A 24339-nucleotide genomic window follows, 5' to 3' on the forward strand; every position below is an offset into this window, starting at 1 on the left:
ATATATAGAAAGAGAGACAGACAGACAGACAGACAGACAGACATATATAGATAACCCGGTGACCACGTTTGGATTTACTAGTCAAGTTATTACCGGAGTTCGACAAAGCTTTTACTATATCAGTGTATAATCCATTTATCTGTTTCATATCGGCCTGATTAGTGCAGCAGTGGTCATTACTGTTTGCAACACAATGTGGGATCTCAATCTTGTTTGGTAAGAATGCAGATGTCTGAGTATGATTCAGTTTTTTCGTCAGAAGTTAGGTCTGACCAATTGATGTTGTATTTCAAGTTTAAGAGTTCATTGGGGGCAAGAATCAAATTTGGAAGTAGATCAGTCTTAATAGTCATTAAAGTAGGACTATGGTCGTACCCTGCTAGGTTGTGTAATATTCTCATATCACTTATAGCGGAATGAGCAGACCGTGTAGAGACACAATGATCCAAACAAGACACTGCATTGTGTGAATCACTGACGTAAGTAAAATTTGTTGTGTGATCAATTGTTAGTTTTAAGTCCGATATGATATAACCATATTCGTCACAAAATAGGCAAAGTTCATCTCCAAAGGGAGTGGATTTTAGCGAATTAGCATTCCAGTCTCCTACTACATAAGCATTTAGAATATTAGCATTTTATACAATAGAATTAATTTTGCCCAAATAATCGACAAATTTCCCAAAATTTTCCACAAGATCACAATGTAAATAGATATTGACATAAAGCAAGGAGGAATTCCCCGTATGGATAGTAATACCTATTAATCTGGGATCATCTATGTGTTTTACTTCTATAATGATTGCGAGAGATCTACGGTAAAGTACCCCGACACCTCCGTAAGGTCTACCTGTATGAATATCGTTAGAAGATTCAACCGGCGATTCCCCTGATCCATATGACTCATTCGTCTACGGATGAGAGACAGTCTAACTCCCTGTCGAGAAGCCACAATTCTTGTAAGAAACAAATATCTGAAATATCACATTGTTCTGTATTATTTACAATAATTGGTATTTTTATTGTTAATGAACGACAGTTATGACAAAAAATGCGTAATGATTATATCCATATGAATAATGTTTTTTCTTCAAGTTCCTTACGTTGATACCACTTTGATTACTCATTAAAGCTGAGTGTTCTGATTAGGACTGGTACCATAATACCGTATGAGGTGTTGAACTCCGTGCGCATCATTCTGCCAAACAAATTGATAGATTTTATGCGCACGGGTATGGTGTCAGATTCATTCATCATTCAATTACATTATAAATAAACGTATGATGTACGGTATTGTTTTCATTGTATTCGCTAAAGTCAGTTCTAACCCGGCTTCCTGTTACAATTATGTCTTTAAGGCATTTACCTTTACGAGATTATTTTCTAACCATTTATATTGTTCCATTACATGCAAAATTGAAAGTTTCTTTCCTACGCAGCGATGTAGAAAATTGATATAACCTGCAATGACATTTCATCACCAACAGCAACCTTATAACAATTAAAGAAGGCTCGCATTTAAAAGTCATTGCACCTTCAAATTAAATGGCAATCATTATCGAGAAACGCCATACACTGTGAAATAACCAGTGTTAATCATCTATTATACAGAAAGGCATTGGGTTTCATATAGCTAGCACATATCGTATCTTATTTAAGCTCAATGGTTTGTTCACACTTGTTACAGATGAATGCACCATACTGATCGCACTACTAGATGCTAAATTTTTGTACGTCAGATAATATTATCCGAGGCAGGTAGACTAGATATGCGGGTATCATAGTGCAAGAATTCATCTCGTTTTGACAACAGTAATAACGTAAATAGGACGCTATCATTTTGTCTTGTGTGTCTAACATTTAGCTCAAACGGGTCTTATAAAGTAGTCTCGATCTAGTCATTTTTTCTGTTCTCCGTTTTTTGATGTATCGGATATACAGTTTGCTGAGTAAATAGAAAACTATTTTTTTTCTTTCTGAAAGTTTAGAATAACATACCTGTATCGTTGCATGGTGAAAATCAACCACGCTGAATGTTGTTCTAAAACCTTAATACAGAATACTCCGATGTCATTGATACCGTAGCCATATTATCAATCATTTGTATTGTAAGAAACAATTATTGATACGAGGAAAATATAGATTAGACAGAAATAAAACCAAAAATCTATCAGATCTAACATGATTAGTCTTGCGTCGTTTTCTTCTTACAAAAAGCATAACGAATGTGCCTGATGTCAAGATTATATTCCTGTAACAACAAACTCCATCTAACAAGTCTCTGATTTTTATTTTTCATCTTGCTGATGAAAGTAAAGGGGTTATGGTCACTAAATGCAATAATCGAAGGAGCTGAATTAAGGTAAACTTCAAAAAGTAGTAATGCCAATATCAAAGCCAAACATTCCTTCTCGATTGTTGAATACTTTTTTGGTGCTTATTTAATTTCTTAGAAAAATAGCACACTGGATGATCAACACCATTTTCATCTTCTTGAATCAAAACGGCTCCAATCCCAACATTACTTGCATCAACAGACAATTTAAAAGATTGGCTGAAATTTGGAGCTGTAAAAACTGGCGTGCTTTTAAGGATGGCCTTCAACTTGTCAAAAGTCTCCTGACATTTTTCAATCCAAAGGAACTTGTTTTTCTTACTCAAGAAATTTGTCAGGGGTTCGGCAGTTATAGAAAAAATGGAACAAAATTTTCGATACTATCCGGCCATACCCAAAAATAGCATCAGTTGCTTTTTATTTACAGGCACAGGGAAATCAGAGATATCCTTGACCTTACCATCTATAGGTTGCACTTGTCCATGTCCCACGATATTCCTAGAAAAGTTACACTAGTACGGGATAACTCACGTTTAGATAAATTAATTGTCAAACATGCATCTGTGAGTGTGTCAAAGACTTTCCGAATTATTGCTAAATCTTCTTTCCAGATGTCCTTGTTTATGATGACATCATCGATATAAGCATCACAATTGTCTAAACCAGAGGTAATCATATTCATGAGACAATGACATGTACTTGGCGACCCTTTCATCCCAAACGGCATTACTTTATATTGGTATATTCCATCTGGAGCACGAATGCTGAAATTTTCTTTGCTCTTTCCGTTAGTGGAGTCTGCCAAAATCCTTTCAGAAGGTCAAATTTGATGACATACTGGGCATTCCCGATATTATCAATACAGTCATCAATTCTTGATAATGGAAATGAATGTTTTTGTCGCACTATTCGCCGTTGTATAATCAGTACACATACGGAAAGTTAAATCTGGTTTTGGAAAAAGTATGCATGGTGAACTTCAGTTACGTTTACTGGGTTCTATAAAATCATCTTCCAGCAAATATTAAATTTCCATTCCAATTTAGTATTCCTGTTTGAGAGGATTCATCCTGTACGGGTGTTGTTTCACAGGTTTGGAATTTACAATTTCAACGTCATGGAAAATGTTATTTGTTCTTGTAGAAACATCTGGAAATAAGTGTTCATATTAAATAACTGTTTAAGTGCATTTCCTTCTTGTAAATGTGAAAGTTTCCGTTCTCTCATAATTTCTGAATTCCGAAGATTTGTCACTCCAATATCAGTAGAATCCGATGATATTCCTTCACATAACTCTTCACCGAGTGATTCCATTATTACCAAGCTCAAAACTTTTCTACATTAAAGTTCTGTCAAACCGTAATTTCACCTTGACTTGCATTGCTGAATGACAAATTCAAGTAATATAGGCTGGACAGTTCCAGACCTAAAATTTGACCCTTGACACGATTGTATAGATTTGGGAAGGCCAAACTGAGCAAAAAGGTTTATCAAAGTTTTAATATTCCTCAAAGGAATTACCTCTAGAAACCTTGTTGACGCATACATAATGGTCAACATATATTGCTTACCTGACTTGGTCTTAGATCAGGGACCAACACAATCTACCATAATTCTACTAAATAGTTTGTCAAAGGCAGGATTAGGTTGTAGATGAGCCTTTGGAATTTTCTGGTTTGGTTTTCCTACCATTTGACAGGTATGACAAGATCTACAGTATTTACTAACATCACTTTTGATTTTAGGCCAATAAAAGTGAGTCAAGATCTTGTGACAAGTTTTATTGATCCCTAAATAACCAGCCAATGGAGTTTCATAGGCCAGACTACGTATTACCTGCCTGTAAGGTTTTGGAACTACAATTTGATAGTTCACCGACCATTCGTCATCAGCAGGTAATTCGGAAGGTCTCCATTTTCTCATAAGAATTCCATTTTTAAAGAAATAGCAGACAGGAGCATCAGTAGCTTCAGTTTCACTAATGACCCTTTGAAACAAACAGGAGATCTCAGGATCTTTTTCCTGTTCGAAAAGTGATTGTCGTGTATGACCCTGATTAGAATAAAGAGAATGAGTCGTTAAAAGAAGATCACTGTAATCAGTACCTTGTGATTGATCCAAACAAGAAGTAAGAGTAACTTCATCAAAAGCCTGACCAATACATGTGTCAGCTAAATTAATACTTTCCTTATGTACATCATTCTCAAGAGCTTTCTTTGCCATAGCTCTGGTAAGTGCACCAGCTGGAAATAAATCAGGGAATTCTTTTTCAGTTGGATCTAAGTTCTGATCCAAGCAAAGCTTGTCAGTTACAAGTGGATTGACCACAACCTTGTATCCAGCTAGGTCATTGCCTAGTACTATAAGAATGCCCTCAAAGGTTAAAACATAGACTGTTCCGACTGTCACGGGTCCAGAGACTAAGTCTGATGAAACATTAACACAATGGAGAGGAACATTAACAAGCCGCCTCTACTCCCTGAATAAGAACACTCTCATTAGAAGAAGACTTCTCAGAAAAAGGCAAAGTATCTGACAATAAAAGACTGAGAAGCTCATGTGTCCCTTAAAATATTAATAGGTACAGGATTGGCCGAATCACCCACGAGTGATATAGAACCCTTCGATATGAATGGTTCATAATTCTTTCATAATAAAATCAGACTGGGTTTTATTAGACCCCAAAAATGTATTGCTTTCAATACATGACAGTTACCTTGACCGCTTAGAAATAACAGCATTTGGAATAGGTCTGTCTTGATTCTGATGCCTATTTTTCAATTTGTAGCAATCAGAAATAACGAGTCCATTCTTCTTGCAACAGGTACACGTATGAAGAGACAATGATCTTGAATCAAGTTTATCAGACGCTTGATTTTCAAAAGTTGTGCCATTTTGAGTTTTAGAAGGGCTTGTATTAAGCTGAAATACTTTTCTGCCAGAAGACTGTTGAGTAGAAGTCTTATTTACAAAAGGAATTTTATGAGATAAAAAATACTCATCAGCAGCTCTAGCAGCATTTTACAAGGTTTCAATCTGATGCTCGTCAAGATAAGACTTAATGTCACTATGGAGACAGTTTTTGAGATCTTCAAGTAATATAGGTTGTTTGAGACTTTGATAAATCTTGTTCAACTTTCTTGGCTAAGCACCATCTATGAATGTGCTTTTCACTTGCCAGTTCCAAATCTTTCATTCTACATTGATATTCCATCTCTTCCTTCTCTCATTATATTTGCATTTGCATCTCTCTCTCTCTCTCTCTCTTTCTCTCTCTCTCTCTCTCTTTCTTCCCTTTGCATTTGTTCTTTTTGTAACTACATTTGTCTTTCTTTCTCTCTTTCTTCCTTATGTAACTCCATTTGCATGTTTTTCTTTCTCTTTCCCGTCTCTCTCTCTCTCCTCTTCCTCATATTGTAACTTTATTTGTTCTTTTTGTAGTAACATTTGTTCTTTTTATCCCTCCAATTTCGTTTGTTCGTTCTCTTTCTCCAATTTCATTTTTTCTTTTTCTTTTTCCAACTGCAATTGCATTTGTTTTTCTTCTTTATCTTTCTGAAGTTCCAACTTCCTCAGCACTAATTCTATCTTGTATTTTAATTCTGAGTTTGAGTCCCGACAAAGATTCCAAGATGGGAGGCGATGACGTATGATGTAGCCTGTACTGTGTTGACGTCAACAGTTCCTTGTAGAGAAACATAATTATTCCTCCGGTCTTGGAAATACAAATAAAATTTTCAACCCATGTCCTTGTTCAAGGGTACTGGAAAAATACAATAATATTTCCAAAGAAACGTATTAATCTTCTAGAGTCCAAGTAATTAGAAAAATTAACATATAACTCATAAATTCAATACTTCAATTCTGGTCACAGAAGAAAATACTTGACATCAAGTGTTTTAAAGCCCGGACTCTTAGATCTCTCTCTCTCTCTCTCTCTCTCTCTCTCTCTCTCAACATCACTATTAATGCTAAGTATTTCGCAATTTTGGAAATGCCTAATTGCGAAATATATTGCGATTGTTGTTGTTGTTGTTGTTGTGGGGTTTAACGCTATTTCTCAGCACACGATAGGCTATGCATGGCGGCCAGTATTAATGGTGGAGGAAGAACCCGGGAAAACCCTGGAAAGAACCACCGACCCACGAGAAGCTACTGGCAAGCTTTCTCACATACCCACATTAGCCGAATGCTAGACTCGAACCCACGCAGACAGAGGTGAGATGGCAGTGATCCGTAACGGAGAGCGCTTTAGACCACTTGGCCACTCGGGCCCAAATAAATATATTGCGAAATAGACAATGACGTGATCTTGTTTTACACGTAAAAGTCACATAGCTCCTGTATGTCCTTGATAAGAACCAGTCATTTTACTCCTAGAAAACAGTTTTTTAATTGACCCTCAATCAAGGCCAGGAACTAAGTCAAAAATAGAAACAAGTGTTTATATTATTAAGTACCTAATAAAAACTCCAGTCAAACTGAATATTCTGGAAAATATCGTATTCCTAGTAAATAAAATTACATTATATTGACATGTAGAGAAACTAAAAAGACTCCAAAACCCACAAACAATCGAATCAAATCAAACACAACTTAAATCAAATATAAAATCAATCAAATATATGTAACAGTATCAGGTCGTAAGATTATAGTGAATGTTGTATCATGTCAGTCATAGTGAATGTTTTATCTAGTCATACAATTGTAGTGAATGTTGTATCAAATAATACAATTATAGTGAATGCTATATCTAAACATAATTAGAGAGAAAGTTAGAGGATATGATTATATTTTTTTTTCTGCTTAATTAAATCCGACATATTCAATAAATATGTTAAGGGCTGTTTCTAAGAAAATATCTCTAAAAGGAATTCCAGACAAAGTCGGTTGACATCGTCTAAAACGTATGGTCCATACAAGTCAAAGCTTCAGTTATATTGTATATGCTTTAAATAAGTGAAATAAAGACTATAAATGTACGGTACAAAGACCAAGGGAGGAAAACGAAAACGTTTACCATTTGCAGAAATAAACCCAAACATTTAGTATGTTAGTAAAAGGGAAACTGTAAATTGTTCTTTAACGCTAAGTCTAAGAGGAAGTTACTTTTCAAATTCTTTAGTCTGTACATGACTTTCAATCATATACTTATGTTAGTCTGCGTGTGAATTTCGATCATATACTTATGTTAGTCTGCGTGTGAATTTCGATCATATACTCATGTTAGACTGTGTACATTTCAATCCTATACCTAGGTAAGTTTGTGTGTGAAATTCAATCATATACGTATGTCAGACTGTAAATTTCAATCCTATATATAGGTTAGTCTGTATGTGAATTTCAATCATATACTTATGTTAGACTGTGTAAATTTCAATCCTATACTTATGTTAGTCTGTGTGTGAATTTCAATCCTATACTTATGTTAGTCTGTGTGTGAATTTCAATCATATACTTATGCTAGCCTGTGTTAATTTCAATCCTATACCTAGGTTAGTCTGTTTGTAAATTTCAATCACATACTTATGTTGTGTAAAGTTCAATCCTATACCAAGGTTAGTCTGTGTGTGAATTTCAATCCTATACTTATGTTAGTCTTTGTGTGAATTTCAATCATATACTTATGTTAGACTGTAAATTTCAATCCTATACATAGGTTAGTTTGTGTATGAATCTCAATCCTATACTTTTGTCAGTCTATTATACTTTTGTTAGTCTGTGTGTGAATTACAATCATATACTTACGTTGGTCTGTGTGTAAATTTCAATCCTATACATAGTTAGCCTTTGTGTGAATTTCAATCCTATACTTATGTTAGTCTGTGTGTGCATTTCAATCATATACTTATGTTAGTCTGTGTGTGCATTTCAATCCTATACTTATGTTGGTCTGTGTGTAAATTTCAGTCCTATACATAGTTAGCCTGTGTGTGAATTTCAATCATATACTTATGTTAGTCTGTGTGTGCATTTCAATCCTATACTTATGTTAGTCTTTGTGTGCATTTCAATCATATATTAATGTTTGACTGTGTGAATTTCAATCCTGTACTTATGTTAGTCTGTGTGTGATTTGTTTTCAGTCATATACTAATGTTACTCTGTGTGTGAATGTTTTCGATCATACACTAATGAGCAAATAACCTCCTGGCATATTCTGCTATATTCTGGAGTAGTAACAGATTTGCATTTAGTTTCTTTTCTTCTTTTTCCTTTGAATGATTCAATCTAACGTCTACATTCGCTTTTAAAGTTGGATCTAAACGCAAGCTCCAATGACCCAGATTTGACATTGCATAATGCGACGACAGGTATGGGTCTTTGTCGTTTGCGTTAGGAGTAATCAGTATAACTAACACAAACCCTGATCTGCCAGCTTATCATGCGATGGCAGACCAACGCCTATGTTATTTGCAGTTGGACTTGAAAGCTAAAATAATGTTTGTTTTATATTTTAACAGATTAAATTGTAATTCGTAAATTGTCGAAATTATTCTACGATGTTTTAAGGTTAACTGATATAGAATCATATTTAATGACAAGGTTAGAGGTAGAACACAGCGTCTACAGTTATTCTAGTTTGGCAAAATATTTAATGACATGATTAGATGTAGCACACAAACTCGACCATAATTTTAACATTGTCCTCTAGGAAAGGGTTGCTTTCTTCTAATTGTATCGCTTTGGTAGTCACATCTTTGGTAGAAGTTGCAAGGAATTACAGTACCCTTGAAAAACCCTCTCATCGTTCGTTTTAAAGAATGCTCCTTTCCCTACAATATTAACTTTGAACAAGATTTTCAGCTTTGACATCATCAGCAAAAAGTGTAAAACCCTCATTAAAATACCAAATGTAAGCAATGTATAATGCATCTTCATCTCAATAGTTAATACTTTAACAAACGGTATGGAAACAGCTTAAGTACGGAATGGAAGCATACTAAAAACTGCACGGAAGTATAGTAAAAACGGCATGGAATTATAATAAAATGGCATGGAAGTATAAGAAAAACGACATGGAAATATATTAAAAGCTGCTTGAAAGTATAGTAAAAAGGGCATGGAATTGAATGGAAGTATAAAAACACTGCATGGAAGTATACTAAAAACGGTATACTAAAAGGGCATGAAGGTATTCTAAAATGTATGTAAGCATACTAAACACGGGATGGAAGTATACTAAAAACGGTACGGAAGTATCATAAAACGGCACCCAACCAGACCAAGAATTTAAACCAAATGGTTGTAATTCCTAAAATGTCGACATGGTTCTTAATTAATTAATGGAACTAATACTGGGGTTATAAATGACCTAATTTCATTAGTACGTGTTGCGAGGCGCTTTTAAGTTCGCTAGCCTCATACGCAGTTCACATCAAAGGCAATAAAGGAAATAGGTTCAAAACCATAGTCGGAGTTAGAGTCTCTTCTTTCACCCACTCTCTTCAACATCTACCTGGAAACGATCATGTCCGATGCCTTGGAAGTCCGTGAGGTCGATGTCAGTGTTTTGAGGCAGAACAATCACCAACCTACGCTTCGCTGATGATATCGATGGCTTAGCAGGAGGTGTACGAGAACTGGAAACTTTAGTGAACCGTCTCAACTAAGCGTCACTAAGATATGGGAGAGAGAGTAGTGCTGAAAAGACCAAGCTAATGACAAACAACCCGAATGGCATCCAAAAGGAAATAAAAGTGAGAGGACAGAGGCTGGGCACAGTGACAAGCATCAAGTTATCGACACTGATGAAGGTTTAAAACCTAAGGCTCTTTCCAAGACTGCGCATACAACAGGTGCCCCTGCTAGGCTGATGCCTATTTGTAATGACAACAACATCACGCTTGGGTCTAAAATCAAGCTTATGCGCTCTTTCGACATGTCCATATTCCTGTTTGCATGTGTGACATGGACCCTGCCAGCGAAACTAAAGAGAAGAATCCATACCTTAGAGATGAGATGTCATCGTAGGATCTTAAAAATCTCATGCTTATGCCACATTTCTAATGAGGAGGTGCGCATTATGATCCAAAATTTAATTGGGATCTAAAGAAATGCAAACTAAGATAGTGTGATCAAGTCTTACGCTCATCTTGCCTAAGACAATCATAGTGAGAGGAAATTTAAAACGAGGCAGACAGAAGACGGGATGGGAAGATAACATCAAAGAGTGGACAGACATGGACTTTGCATAGTGCCAAAGAGCGGTGGTTAACAGGGCCAAATGGAGAGAGATTGTCGCAAAGTCAGCAGTGGCGCTCCTGCGACCAGCTAGGTTACGGGATAAATAATGCAATGATGAACATCATATGCAATGGCAATTAATGTGCCAAAAACAACATATTTTATAATTGTCTTTAACCAGGAATAGCGCCACCTTGTCACCATTATTGGAATGAGCACATTTAAACAAGTTTTTATAACTATTAAACAGATGTGTTACATCATTGATGTAGATAGCATTAGATCAAATTGGCTTCAGTTGGTTGTCATTCCACCATGCAGTAAGTAATGTATATATTCCGTGTCTCATAATCGAAACAAAAGTTTATTAAAAAATGTGCACATAGTAAATCATATTTTGTCGTCATGCTTGAAACGTACTGATAATATAATTAACATTTGTTTTGAACAGGAAATCATCGAGATGATTTATCTATGCCAGAAATACACCAAGGTGTCCTATCTATGCCACAAATGTATCCAGATGGCATATTTATGCCAGGAATGTATCAGGACAGTCTATATACCCAGGAATTCATCAAGATGGCATGTCTATGCCAGCATTCATCAAGTTGCCATAAATTCATCAAGATGGCCCATATAAGCCGGGAATTCGTCAAGGCGACCTATCTATGCCAGCAATTCATTAACATAGCCTGTTTTTGCCAGGAAATCGTCAAGATGGCCAATAAGTACCAGGAATTTATAAAGAACGCATGTCTGTGTCATGAATCCGTCAAAATTGCCTATGTATGTCAGAAATTCATTAAGATGTCTTGTCTATGCCAGACATTCAATTCTTCAAGATGTCCTGTCTATGCCAGACATTCATTTCATCAAGATGGCCTATCTATACAAGGAATCCATCAAAATGGTCTATCTATGTCAGTAATTCGTCAAGATGGACTACCTATGCCAGAAAATCATCAAGATGGAATATTTATGCCAGGAGTTCATTAAGATTGCCTACCTATATCAGGAATTCATCAACATGTTCTATATATGCAAGGAATTCATCAAGATGGCTTATCTATGCCAGGAAATCATCAAGATGGCTTATAAATGCAGGAATTAATCAATATGGCCTATTTATGCCAAAATTGCAACAAGACGGCCAGTCTATGCCATGAATTCATCAAGGTTGTCTGTCTATGCCAGGAAATAATCAAGATGGCCTACCTATGCCCGGAATTCATCAATATGCCTTATGTATATAAGGAGTTAATCAAGATGGCATATATATGCCTGCAATTCATCAAGACGGCCCATCTTTGCCAGGAAATTCATTAAGATGGCCTAGCTATGCAAAGATTCATCAGGATGGCCTGTCTATGTTGGCAAGTTTTCAAGATAGCCTATATATGCAAGGGAAGCATCAAGATGGCCTATCCGTGCCAGAAATTTATCAAGATGGCCTGTCTATGCCATGAATTCATCAAGATGGCCTATGTGTGCCAGGAATTCATCAATACGGCCTTGGTATGCCAGGAATTCATCAAGATAGACTATATATGCCTAGAAGGTATCATTATGATCTGCCTGGAATGCATTAAGTTGTTCTATCTGTACCAGGAAATAGTCAAGATGCGCTACCTATGTCAGGAATCCGTTACGTGGCATATATATGCCATGAATTTTTAAAGATGACCTGTCTGTGCGAGTAATTCATCAAAATGGATTATCTTTGCCAGGAATTCGCCAAGATTCCTATATATGCCAGAATTCATCAACATGGCCTACCTATGCCTGGAATTCATCAAAGTAACATATCTATGTCAGTGATTCAGCAAGAAGGTCCATCAATTCTCAATTCTTAGAATGTAGACATCTCTCTTTATAATAGTGATGCAATTTAACCATGTTACAGAATGTATTAACATTTGAACACAACCAAAACGGTTTTCTAAACGGTGGAGAAAAATAACTGATCAGTATTCTATATTTCAATATCCCTTTACATCTGTATCTAAATTTTCTCAAAACTAGGTATTAAAGGATGTTATTATTGATAGTTTTGTCATGTAAATAATCAAGCAGGTTTCCTAGTCTATACTGCATCTGCAGGGAAGTTATATTTTCTCTATCTAAAGAACAGCGTTAATGTCTGGCCAAAGAAAGTCACGAATTTTTATATCTCAAGGTCCACCAAACACGGGGCAAAAGTACTGGTTTAGGAAGATATATTACTCTACTCTGTGGCAGAAAAGGTGTTGCTCAAACAAACAAACAAACCTGTTTAATATAGAACAAAACACTTCATTTTTGATATCCCAAATAGAATGTATGATGCACTAATATGCAAAGCAGTGTTTCGGTTTCACTTTTATCTAAATTTTTACAATCTATAAATCACCGTTAGCGTTTACATTCTTTTCCGTTAGATTCCGTGCAATTTCTTTTAACTGTGGAAGCCGTCATTGCCATGTATTTTCGACCCTAATTATAAGTGACGGAAACAAAATATTTTAGAGAAAACGAATAATATTCGTATTTATTTTCATTTCAGAGGCTAGCATGCCTAACACTGTCCACCAGTACCACAAATTTTTGTTATCGAGTATTACATAACTATTTCTGTTGCATCCAAAACGCAGGCCAAACACAACTTGCACAGTGCAATATTTCATAGGTAATAAATATAAAATACTACTATACATTCTAAATTTACACATCGTCGAAAGCAGAAAAATAAATCTCGCGTTCAAGATGTTCATCAGTGACAGTGGTGTCTTCTAGAATACACCTTTGCCGTTTGAAATTGACCTTTCTCCTTATTACAACAGAATGATTTATCGTTAAAAAATCCCGTTTTGGCAGCCAATTAATTTGGTATCAATCAGCTAATATGGATGAGGTGCAAAATAAATATATTTCTTTTTCGTTCCCAAGCAAGCCCTCCTATGTTGAACATTTTATCAATCGTCACTGCGTCAAGTTCAAGGTCAGCCTTCATCAACTGTCTAGTTCCTATTAACATAGTCGTTCATTTCAATAAATGAAGAAACCATCTATCATTGAATTAACTCGTAAAAGTTGCAGTTAGATGTTTCTTACGCAATACAAACAGAGATGATGTTATACAATTTCCCTTGTATGTATATGATTTAGTAATGAATCCTTTTTACAGAGAAGACATTTCGGAAAAAGATTTGCATTATCCCTATCGAATGCGCAAGACGTTTAATTATACAGAAATATTTAGATAATTTTTTTGTTTCTTTCCTTCCCACCATGAGTAAGTAAAGTATACCAGTCATGTATCCCATCACTAAGACGATTGCTTGAAATAACGTTTAAAGTAATTAGCTGATGTTTTTAATTATCTGGCTCTTATAATGTCTAGACTTGGTTGGAATATCAATAGTTTTCTTTTCCTGAACGCATCAATACAACGTGTCTTCCCATTTGGAATGTTACTCTATTTACACTGACTCTCGTACGTAACAAAACAAAGTTTCATTAACTTAATAACTATGATACATTCCTATCATACCTGATTCCAATCTAAAATGTATCAAAATGCAATTTCTTATGCAGAAAAATGCATCAGATTTTCATCTTTCCATCTCTTTTCAAAATAATAATAATAATAATAATAATAATAATAATAATAATAATGAGTAAATTAATATATAAACCTTTTGAAACAAATACTTTAAAACTGACAAGCCTTGTTTTGATCAGAAAGTCAATGGTAGTGAAAACGAAATATCTGGTTTATATACAGCGTGTGCAATTACTAGAGCTATGACAAAGAAAGCTCTTGTGAATGATGTTGATCAGGAAATCATTCCTTTAGATGACATGTATTGGTCAGGCTTTTGATGAGGGTACATTTGATCCTGGTACGGATCAATCATAAGTTTTGATCACAGTGATCCTCATTTTATTAATCATTCGCTTTATTCGACCGCTCCTGTGACCTAGCGGTTAGAGCGTCCGCCACGGATGCGGGAGGTCGCGAGTTAAAATACCGGCCTAGGCATACCAATGACATAAATGGTACTAACAGCTGCCTCTCTTGGCGCTCAGCATTAAGAGTTTAGTGTTAGGAATGGTCAACCTGGTGTCAGGATAATGTGACTGGGTGGGATATGATGCTACTTGTCTGCGGCATGATACTCGAGTGCAAGACTTCAGTAGAAACTGCCACACTGCAGACATCGTAGCGATATGACTGAAAAGTTGTTAAAGCTACGTTACACATCCAACACACACACACACATACACACATTCTCTTTATTTTAAACAGGGTGACAAACGAGTTACTTTTCGTCGAACAGGAACAAGATCCCGAGATCTTCTATTTGTTTCAGAGGGCTATGAAGCGAAACTGAAGCCACAGAAGAACCAATATGTTGTTTTATTAAAAATGGGGTCCTCGTGAGAAAATGGAGACCACTTGAGGTACTCGCTGGTGACGAGTAGTTAGTGAGCTATAAAAGTTTAGTTCCAAAGTCGCATAGTCAGGACATTCTTAGTCTTGCAGAGAAAACTCCTTTGGCTGGTCATTTAGGTGTCAGTACGACCTATCACAAGATCTTGAATCAATTGTATTGGCCAAAACATAAGCGTGACGTTTGTGAATACTGTAGAGCTTGTCACACTTGTAAAATGGTAATACAATAAAATCAGAAGATACCTCATCTGCAACCTATTACTGCCTTTGACTGAGCATTTAGCAGAATAATCGTAGAATACTTGTTTATCATAATGTGTATAACCGGAAGATTCCTAGAGGCAATCTCTATGAGAAATATTAAAACTAAACCCATAGTTAAAATCTTGATAAAGTATTTTTAACACAATTTGGCCTTCCCAAATATGTTCAGTCTGATCGAGGGTCCAATTGTATGTCTGAAATATTCCAGCAAGTTATGCATCCAACAATTCAAGTCTTCTGCCTTTCATCCTGAATGTCATTGACTTTATAACGAGTTCATCAAAATTTCAAAAACATAATTCGGTCATATTGTTTCGATACTGGAAAAGATTGGGACGAACGTGTTCAATTGCTGATGTTAGCTGTTAATGAATCAGTTCAAAACGTTTGAGGATTTAGACCTTTTGAATTGGTCTTCAAAACATACTGTCGGTGGACAATTGAAGTTGCTAAAAGAAAAAATTCTTTCAAATGAAGATACAGACATTAATCCTTTTGGCTATGTTTCTAACTTTATATATAAGTTGTCAAACCTTGGTAAGTTGCAAGAACTAATTTGCACATTACTCAGTCCAAAATGAAATTAAGGTATGACAAACATACAAAGGAAAAGAGTTTTCAGCCTGGTGGTGGTATTTTGGCTCTCTTGCCATTACCTCATAATCATGGTCAGGCTAAGTACTATGGTCATTATACAGTTGAAAAGAAAGTGGTGTAACTTATCTTGAGAAGTCAGAAATAGTTAATAATCTCCACCAAAATCAGCTATTACTTGAATGAGAACCTTTTTCAGATGTTCTAACACGAACAAATAAACTCTAAAATGACGTTGAAATTTGAGATTCCATACCTGGCCCCTGTTAATAAGCGATCGTGCAGGATGATCCCTTTCAAACAGGAATGTTTGATATAAGAAAATCAGTATTTGCCGAAAAATGACTGTATATAACCAAGTAAAAGTAACTGGAGTACACTGTGTATTATTGTACCTAAACCAGATAATGTTTTCCACATGTGCACAGACTATAGAAAAGTGAACAGTGTGACCAAACGAGATTCATTTCCATTGTCAAGAATCGATGACTGCGTTAATACAATTTGATATGCAAATATATGTAACCAAAGTTTTAACTTTTGAAAAGATTCTATCAAATTCTGCTGACAGGAGGTGAGTTTTGCCTTGCTTGTGTATTTGTATTTTAGGGAAATAATGTATTTCTTGAATTTGTATAAACCTGTTTGCTTTCGCTCTTTTCTAGCTAAGACCATATAGTCAAAATAATACGTTAGAACCTGTTCTACCAGGAAGCTCAAGAAGTTCCAACGAGAGAAACACGAGACACGCGTCAGCAGTGAGTGGGTGTGTCGACTGAGAACCAAACATGAATTAGCATTACGCCATAGGTTAACATGCTGGGGCTGGGGCGATATAAAGCCAAACGGGAAATCCAGTGTTAAAATGGTTCATAAGGTTTTCATGTTTCCCATGGAGAATCGTATTTTTGAGCCAACGTGATTATTTATTCAACCTATAACATTCCCGTATATTTACACTTTGTTTCTGTTTATAGAGCCAAACGTAGGTTTACTTTTTGGTTCTATTTAAAAAGTCAAAATTTATAGAACCAAACGGGAAATGTAATGTGAATTTGTTATATCTAGTATTCAAACAAATCACATATACAATTCAGCACCCACTTTCGATTACTATCCAACCCGCAACCCATAATCGAGCGAAAATACTATAACACACTTGGGTAGGTAGACCGACTACTATACCTTACATGCACGTATACCAACACACTAAAGACGCACTCCAATACCCTTACATACAACATACTATCACACAGAAGAGAGTAAAATTGAGTTTTAAGTTTCAGTTTTCAACATCAAGGATATACACAATAAAACACACTGTTAGTTGGCAAATATTATTATTATCTCTCTTTCCTATTGACCTGGGTGACCCTGAAAAGGGCCGCTGGGTTCCCTCTGCCACTTCCTCAACAGTTTTTGCACCTTCTGGGTCGGGCGCCTTAGGCTTTACATTCTTTCTCCAACATGGAAAAATGGCAATCTTTTGAGAGCTTATCCTAGTTGTAAGCGACAACAAAATAGAGACATTGTTTTATTGATGGAATTTCATCCCTTTAACAGTCTTGAGTTTGGAACACTCATTACTAAAATTAGCACCTGACTCGTTGGTGCGAAATTGAAAGCACGTTTCAAACACATGCAGGTCCAGAAAATGCCACGGCTCATATCCTTTCCTCAACACAGAAGCTGGCATCCAGGTTTCATCTGTACTGTTAAATATAGGTTTGATCATAGGCACTCAAAATTTTAAGTTATTACATTTTTAATATCATGGTGTTTGCATAGGTTTACTATGGGAACTGAATTAGTACCGTAAATCAATAAGTTGAATGCTAAAATAAATTTATTATATAAATACTAAATTTCGCACTTTAAAATATAAATTAGCAGCATTGAACGCACTTTGTGGGACTACAAGAAAAGGAACGATATTGCAAAATTGCAATATTTATTATTTATTTTCGCGAATTCGCACGTGTCGAGCAGCAGAGGGGGCGAACAGACCACTTGTCTGAAACCTCATTTGCTTAAAATATAAGCTTCTTCCGAAATAAAAAAAATAAGGTCACTGCTAACTGACCGAGAGTTGTGTTTACATACCGGAGGTCCCGCCCCCTCTGCTGCTATCAATTTATCCAAAAAATTTATCAAGTCCTATACGATATCTTGTTCTAGGATCATGTAAATTTATTGTTATAAACCGGTGCTCGGTTGATTGTGCTTGTGAAAAGAAATTTCTGAATTTAATTATATCCATGTCACCGCTACACCAAGTTTGATGAATATTTCGCAACGTGTGCGTATCAACTCCATTAAACATAACTAAAATAGTACAGTTATCTCTGATCACTTTTGGTATTTGTGTGTATCGCTGAGTAACATAAATCACATCAGTGTTTTTATGTCTGCCACGTGAAAAAATTCTGGCAGGATTTGATTGTTTGTCCAGCATCACATCATCGTATACAACTAAATTATTAATAAATCCGTCTAAAACATCAACGCTCGGCGCTTCATCAAAGTACATCATAACATCGTTGATCATCAACTGATGGTGCTACTAAATACAACTTATCCCATTTTAGCCATCTCATTATCAGATTAAGTAATAATTGCGTCTTACCCGATCCAGATGGACCTATTATTATCATTCTGATCGAATTTGGCAACGCAGGATGAGAAATCAATTATATCCATATATAAATAATATGAATCTATATTGTTTACGTTGTAGAGTTAAAACTCCAACTAATGATCTATCTACGGTTACAACAAAAAATGCGAGAATAGCATATGGTGGAAGATGTGCAGTATGTAACAGAAAAAAGTTTACTTTTTTACCCAGAAAAGATGGTGGTGATATTGCTAAATTAATGTCAAATTTCCCAGGTACCCCATGGGCTAAATACCCTGGAGAAAAACATCTACCAGGATATAATTATTGTGGTCCTGGTACTCGACTTGATATCAGGCTTGACAATCAGGATCAGCCAAAACCAGGTAAGTATCCCATAAATGATATTGATAAAGCATGTCACGTTCATGATGTGGCTTATAAAAATAAAGATCTACAACATAGGCATATTGCAGATGTAAAGTTGATTCCTTCGCTAGATTCCATAAAAAATAAAAATATCAGAGAATCATTAGCTAATTGGTTAGTAAAATCTGCGATGAAAGGTAAACTCGTATTAGGGGCTGGTAATTAATTATAAATGGAATCAATTTATTATAGTCCAAGGGGATATTGGAGGGGTAAAGCAGCAATTAGTAAACTCGCTGATGCAGCAGCAGTTAAACATTCTACTGCTAAAGCGTGGTTATCCAAACAAGCAATATGGCAAATTTACCTACCATCACCGAAACGAATTCAGTACGCGTATTTCGATGTTAGTGTTCCTAATGAAGTTCATCAAGCAGACATTCTATTTTTACCTTATGATACGATTAAAGTACGTAGACGTCAAATAACATACAAATACGCGTTAAGTGTCGTTGACGTTGCAAGTAGATATAAAGAGGCAGAACCATTATCAACGAAAACATCATCTGAAGTAGCCGATGCGTTTGAACGAATTTATCAACGAGGACCATTACGATGGCCACAACTATTACAGGTTGATCCTGGCAAAGAATTTCTTGGTCCAGTATCATCGTTAATGAAGCAACATAATGTCAAAATCAGACGAGGACACACTGCAATTCATCGTGATCAGGCAATTGTTGAACGATTCAATCGAATACTTGCTGTACATATTTCATCCCAAACGATAATCCTCTGAATATATTTTTCTCCCATTCTTGAAGAAGTCCATGCATCACCCTTCCACCGGAAAAAGCTGTGATAGGTACACGATTGTACTCCTCGTTGTTTCATCTTTCGCGCGAGTCTATGTGTAGGCGTTGAAACAATCATATCTGAATTCTGAAATAATTCGATTGCTCAACTCGTCTTACCAGAACTTCCAGGTCTGTTCAGATAAACCGTTTTATTTCTGGTTATTGGATCGTACACAGATGCCGCAGATGATAATTTTGATATCTGATTATTTATCAGGTAAATATCTTTGATCGTAACATCAGCGGATTCGGAATAATCGAGCATGTTTTCTTTTTTTATTCTCCACGAACCCCACTGTGCACAAGTATCGATATGTAGTTGTTCTAACAATCCTGAATATTCTTTATTGATATAAAACGAGTCCGTGGCAACTCTGACAGCAAACTTAGAAACCTTTTTTATCATCGATAACAGATTTATCGAAACATATGCGAGCATCGATGATCTTAAATGAGTATACTGAGGTGACTCACCTTCCATGTAGCTCACGATTGTGCCTAGTTTAGTTCCATTTGACAAAAAAGCTATTTCTCGACTTATAAACGTGTTTTTTTTTTTTTTGTTGTATCAGCGATTATAAAATCTAACTCAGCATCGTCCCTGATCAATCTTGCACAATGTCGTTTATGATCGTATGATCCTCCTTGAGTGAACTTGCCAATTATTTTTCTGCCAAGATCTTTCGTAATGTTATTCTCGCAATCTGTTTTATCCGGGTTTTCATCATCGGAATACTGTTTTTGTTGTGGTAACCAAACTTCGGTTTGTTTCCGATATGATATAATTGCTTCTCTGATCGTCAACGATATTAACATCGCACAATCAAGCATATACCGTAACAGTACTATTGGTATCCACATTTTTTTCTGAAAAATGTTTTCCAAACCAAACATAACAAATTAGATGAAGTCCCATAGCAAACTCGAATGACTCGACACAAGCGAATCCAGTCAGGTCAAAATCCGGTAATGGTCCATTTATCGATACTCGTGTCATTTTCATGCGTCGGATGACCGAATCGCTCAAAGTACACAGAACAATCTCCGTACCCGAGAAAACTTCCGGGATAACACGCGACCATATCAACCGAAATAACATCTCTGCGATTGTATTTAGTATTCCATAATCCACCGTGTCCGTATTCGACACAACTGGATATTATGTCATTGAGAAAATCAAATCTAGTTGGTTTCCACGAATTTTTCTTTCTGGCAAAATGAGCCGCAACTGACGGAACAGTAAAACAGTTGCTCAATAGTTCGTCAGTATCATCAGTATATTGCAGTGCAAGATTTTTCATTTTCTCGTGGAGAAGATCCTTTCGATAAATAACGCCATTAGGTCGTACAAACTGATCAAATTTATTTTTTTCTTCCACGCATGATTCGTCGTTAGAACTCTGAAATAACCATTCTGACACAGAATCGTCTTTACTTATTTCGTTAATAAAATCAAACATGTCTCAGCGGTAAATTTTAACAGTTCGATTTCGTGGAAACACTGTTACTGCGCTAGTCCATGCGTGTGCGTTATGATCAATAATTTCGATCGAAGCACCTTTTGATTTATATTTTGATTCAAACAATATTTCTCCTGTTATCGTCGCTACGGTTATTGGGAACTTTAGTTTTTTCCCTAGTTCAGCCACATTTTTGATTAACGCCCCGGTATCTTTAACCATTTCTCCCCACGTGTTTATTATTTTACGTCTTTTATCCGTTAAGCCGTTTCCACGAGTCGAAACTGTAAAATGTTCTATTACTCGTTCAGCCACACGGTTTATTTTTGAAAATTTCATCGGCGCCAGTTTATCAACGTTGGGTTTTTCATTTATCACATAGATTCCATAAATAACCGCGGTCACAGGATACGCTTGCTCATAATATGGTTTGTCAATTCCAGTCAGTAGACCTGGTTTAAAATCTTTACTTAGTACGTCAGTTTTTTCAACCTTGTGCACAGGATCATATTTGTGACGGATAATCCAATTACCTGTTTCTGTTAGCACGACAAATTTTATTCTGAAAAGATATTTGCGATTATCAATGTAGTTAATGATAGTTGCTGCTCGTTCGTCATTCATCGTAGCGTCGATGACACCGTTGCATATAATCTTGAACGTTGACCATACATGAGATGCACCATCTGTGTGAAATTCTTTCTTGGCGCCGTGAATTTTATTAATTAAACTTTTATTTTTCGGATCAAACAGATCTCGCATCGGTAGGTCGGGAGATATTCTGTCGAGATTAAATTTATCTGCGCTCCAGGGCTTGATTCGGGACAATTTATCGAACTCGCTCATATTATATTTTAAACAAGTATTTAAATGAAAAATATTATATATAATGTCTCGATGCAAATGGTTGATGATCGGTTCATTAACTCACTGTAATAAATCCTGTAAAAACGAATTTTGCGGACACTTGCAGAGAGTTCACCGTGGAAGCTTGGGACCAATACCGTGCCTACGATGTGGTGTTGGAGTACGAGGAAAAGCACAATTATGAGCACGTTGTGGTGGTAAGCGATACAGAGAACTTAATAGATATTATGATTAAAAAAATAATGACAGTGACAGACCTATAAAATCCGTAGAGGACTATCTAAGTTTTCAGGCAAAATAATGATTTAAACAAATATTATTAGTATATAAATGAGCCAAGAATTTATGAAGCATCATATAATAACAAACTACGAATCCAATCGTGATGGTCTTATCAGACACTGTCGGTTGAAAAGACCAGTTGGTACTGTTAATAATACCGGTTATTTAATGTTTAGTGGTGAGAAGAAAACTTATTATTGTCATCGATTCGTATACGAGTGTCACAAGGGGTTGATCAAAGACGGTCTTGTGATCGATCATATTGACGGAAATAAACTTAATAATAATTTATTTAATCTTCATGCTATTACACAAAGCGAGAACTCTGCACTGGGGGGGTGGGGGACGGGTAAATACCCTAAAATCCCTAGAGCGGTTAAATCCTTCAATACACAGACTTGCAAAGAGAGAACGTTTAAATCAATAAATTCAGCTGCTAAGTATTTTGATATTAACTCGCGTTTGGTAAAATACGTTGCAGAAAATATAACCAAATCCGCCTTCTCTAACAAATATGAACAAAGAATCATCTTCCAATATCAATGATGGAGATAAATCGTCAAATTACCTCGAATTATATTTATTAACTACTTTTTTAATATTTGGGTCTGTAGAATGCGAGTACACTATTTACCTGAAGAAGGGGATAACTCCTTGAGCATACTCATGTAATTGAGTTACTTCCCTTTGACCACGCAGACGTGTTTATGATCGTAAGTGGAAAAGTTTTGCACATAAATATAAATTTGTAAATAATATTTTTTTCTGTGTGTTTCGAAGTCGGTTGAGTTCGACAAAACCGTATTTAATTTTGATCTGTCTAGAGCTGGCTAACGGGAAGAATATGTTATTTTCCGTTGTCTTACAGGAATAGTATCAATTATCTCCCTTATATCAGTGACTGTATTTTGCACAAACAATATATTTTTTTTATTAAATTCGTTCGGTTTTCCTGGTTCGCTACGATGTCTACAGTGTGGCAGATAAATCCGGTAATGGTCCATTTATCGATACTCGTGTTATAGTGATGTATGTCTTCTGCGATCATGACAAGTAGCCAGAACGTTTTTCCGGTACATATATTATCCCGAAAAATAACTAACTTTTTAAATCTGACTTGTACGTTTTATCTGTATTCAGAACTGAAGAGTCTTACAGGAATATAATCAATTATCTTCCTTATTGTATATCAGAGTGACTGTATTTAGCACAAACAATATATTTTTTTATTTTATTAAATTCGTTCTGTTTTCTTGGTTCGCTACGATGTCTACAGTGTGGCAGTTTATAGTGATGTATGTCTTCTGCGATAGTAAAACAAATAGCAAGTAGCCAGAACGTTTTTCAGGTACATATATTATCCCGAAAAATAACTAACTTTTTAAATCTGACTTATTAAGCAGAATTACGTTTTATCTGTGTTCAGAACTGAAAAATTAGTTATAGTGAGTTCATTTGTTTTATCGAATGATTTAACATTAAGTTTGTAGCAATAGGAAATGTAGAGATAACTACCCAGTACTGATTTCTTCAGTGATGGTTAACTATATAATAACTTTTAAAGCGTATATAATCAGATTAGGAACCATGGCGCAAATGGTAGCGCAGCTGACTCTCATTCTGGGGGTCTGCGGTTCGAATCTCGTAACGGACATATTGTTGACGGTACCTATGGTAGGGTTTTTCCTATATAAAAGTGGGGGCGGCAGCAGCCCATGTACATCTCACACTACGAAACCATGTAGTGTGGGTGCGTTTTAGCAGTCCCGGGTTTTCTCCTGGGGAGTGTATATGGCGCATAGACAATCTCTGAATATTCTAGCATTTCGTTTCGGTTAGAAAAATTCTCCGGAGATATGTCTATGACGCCCCCAAAATAAACAGTAGCGTGGATGTATAAGCTCTAAGTCACATGGGTACCCACAAAAAAAAAAACATTTAGAAAAAATATTTGGCTAAAAGAAACGATCATTGGATGCTGAGACGACCATAAGAAAGGTCTCAACCGAGACAGAGTCTCGGGACAAAAGTCTCAAATGAAGACGAAAAAGTCTCAAACGAAGACAAAA

General features: G+C 35.9%; 1 protein-coding gene across 1 annotated transcript in view; it reads left to right on the plus strand.

Moving 5' to 3' along the window:
* The first annotated feature begins 426 nt into the window (after positions 1–426).
* The window catches only part of LOC149797835 (uncharacterized), a 53537-nt gene continuing 29624 nt past the window's right edge, over positions 427–24339 (plus strand). The window contains exon 1 of the mRNA XM_089962851.1: positions 427–479. The gene's annotated coding sequence lies outside the window, so the exon portion shown is untranslated. The remainder of the gene's footprint in view (positions 480–24339) is intronic.

This window comes from Sinohyriopsis cumingii, chromosome 6 (genome assembly GCF_028554795.1).
Source record: "Sinohyriopsis cumingii isolate HCF-2022 chromosome 6, ASM2855479v2, whole genome shotgun sequence".
Lineage (NCBI taxonomy): Eukaryota > Metazoa > Mollusca > Bivalvia > Unionida > Unionidae > Sinohyriopsis > Sinohyriopsis cumingii.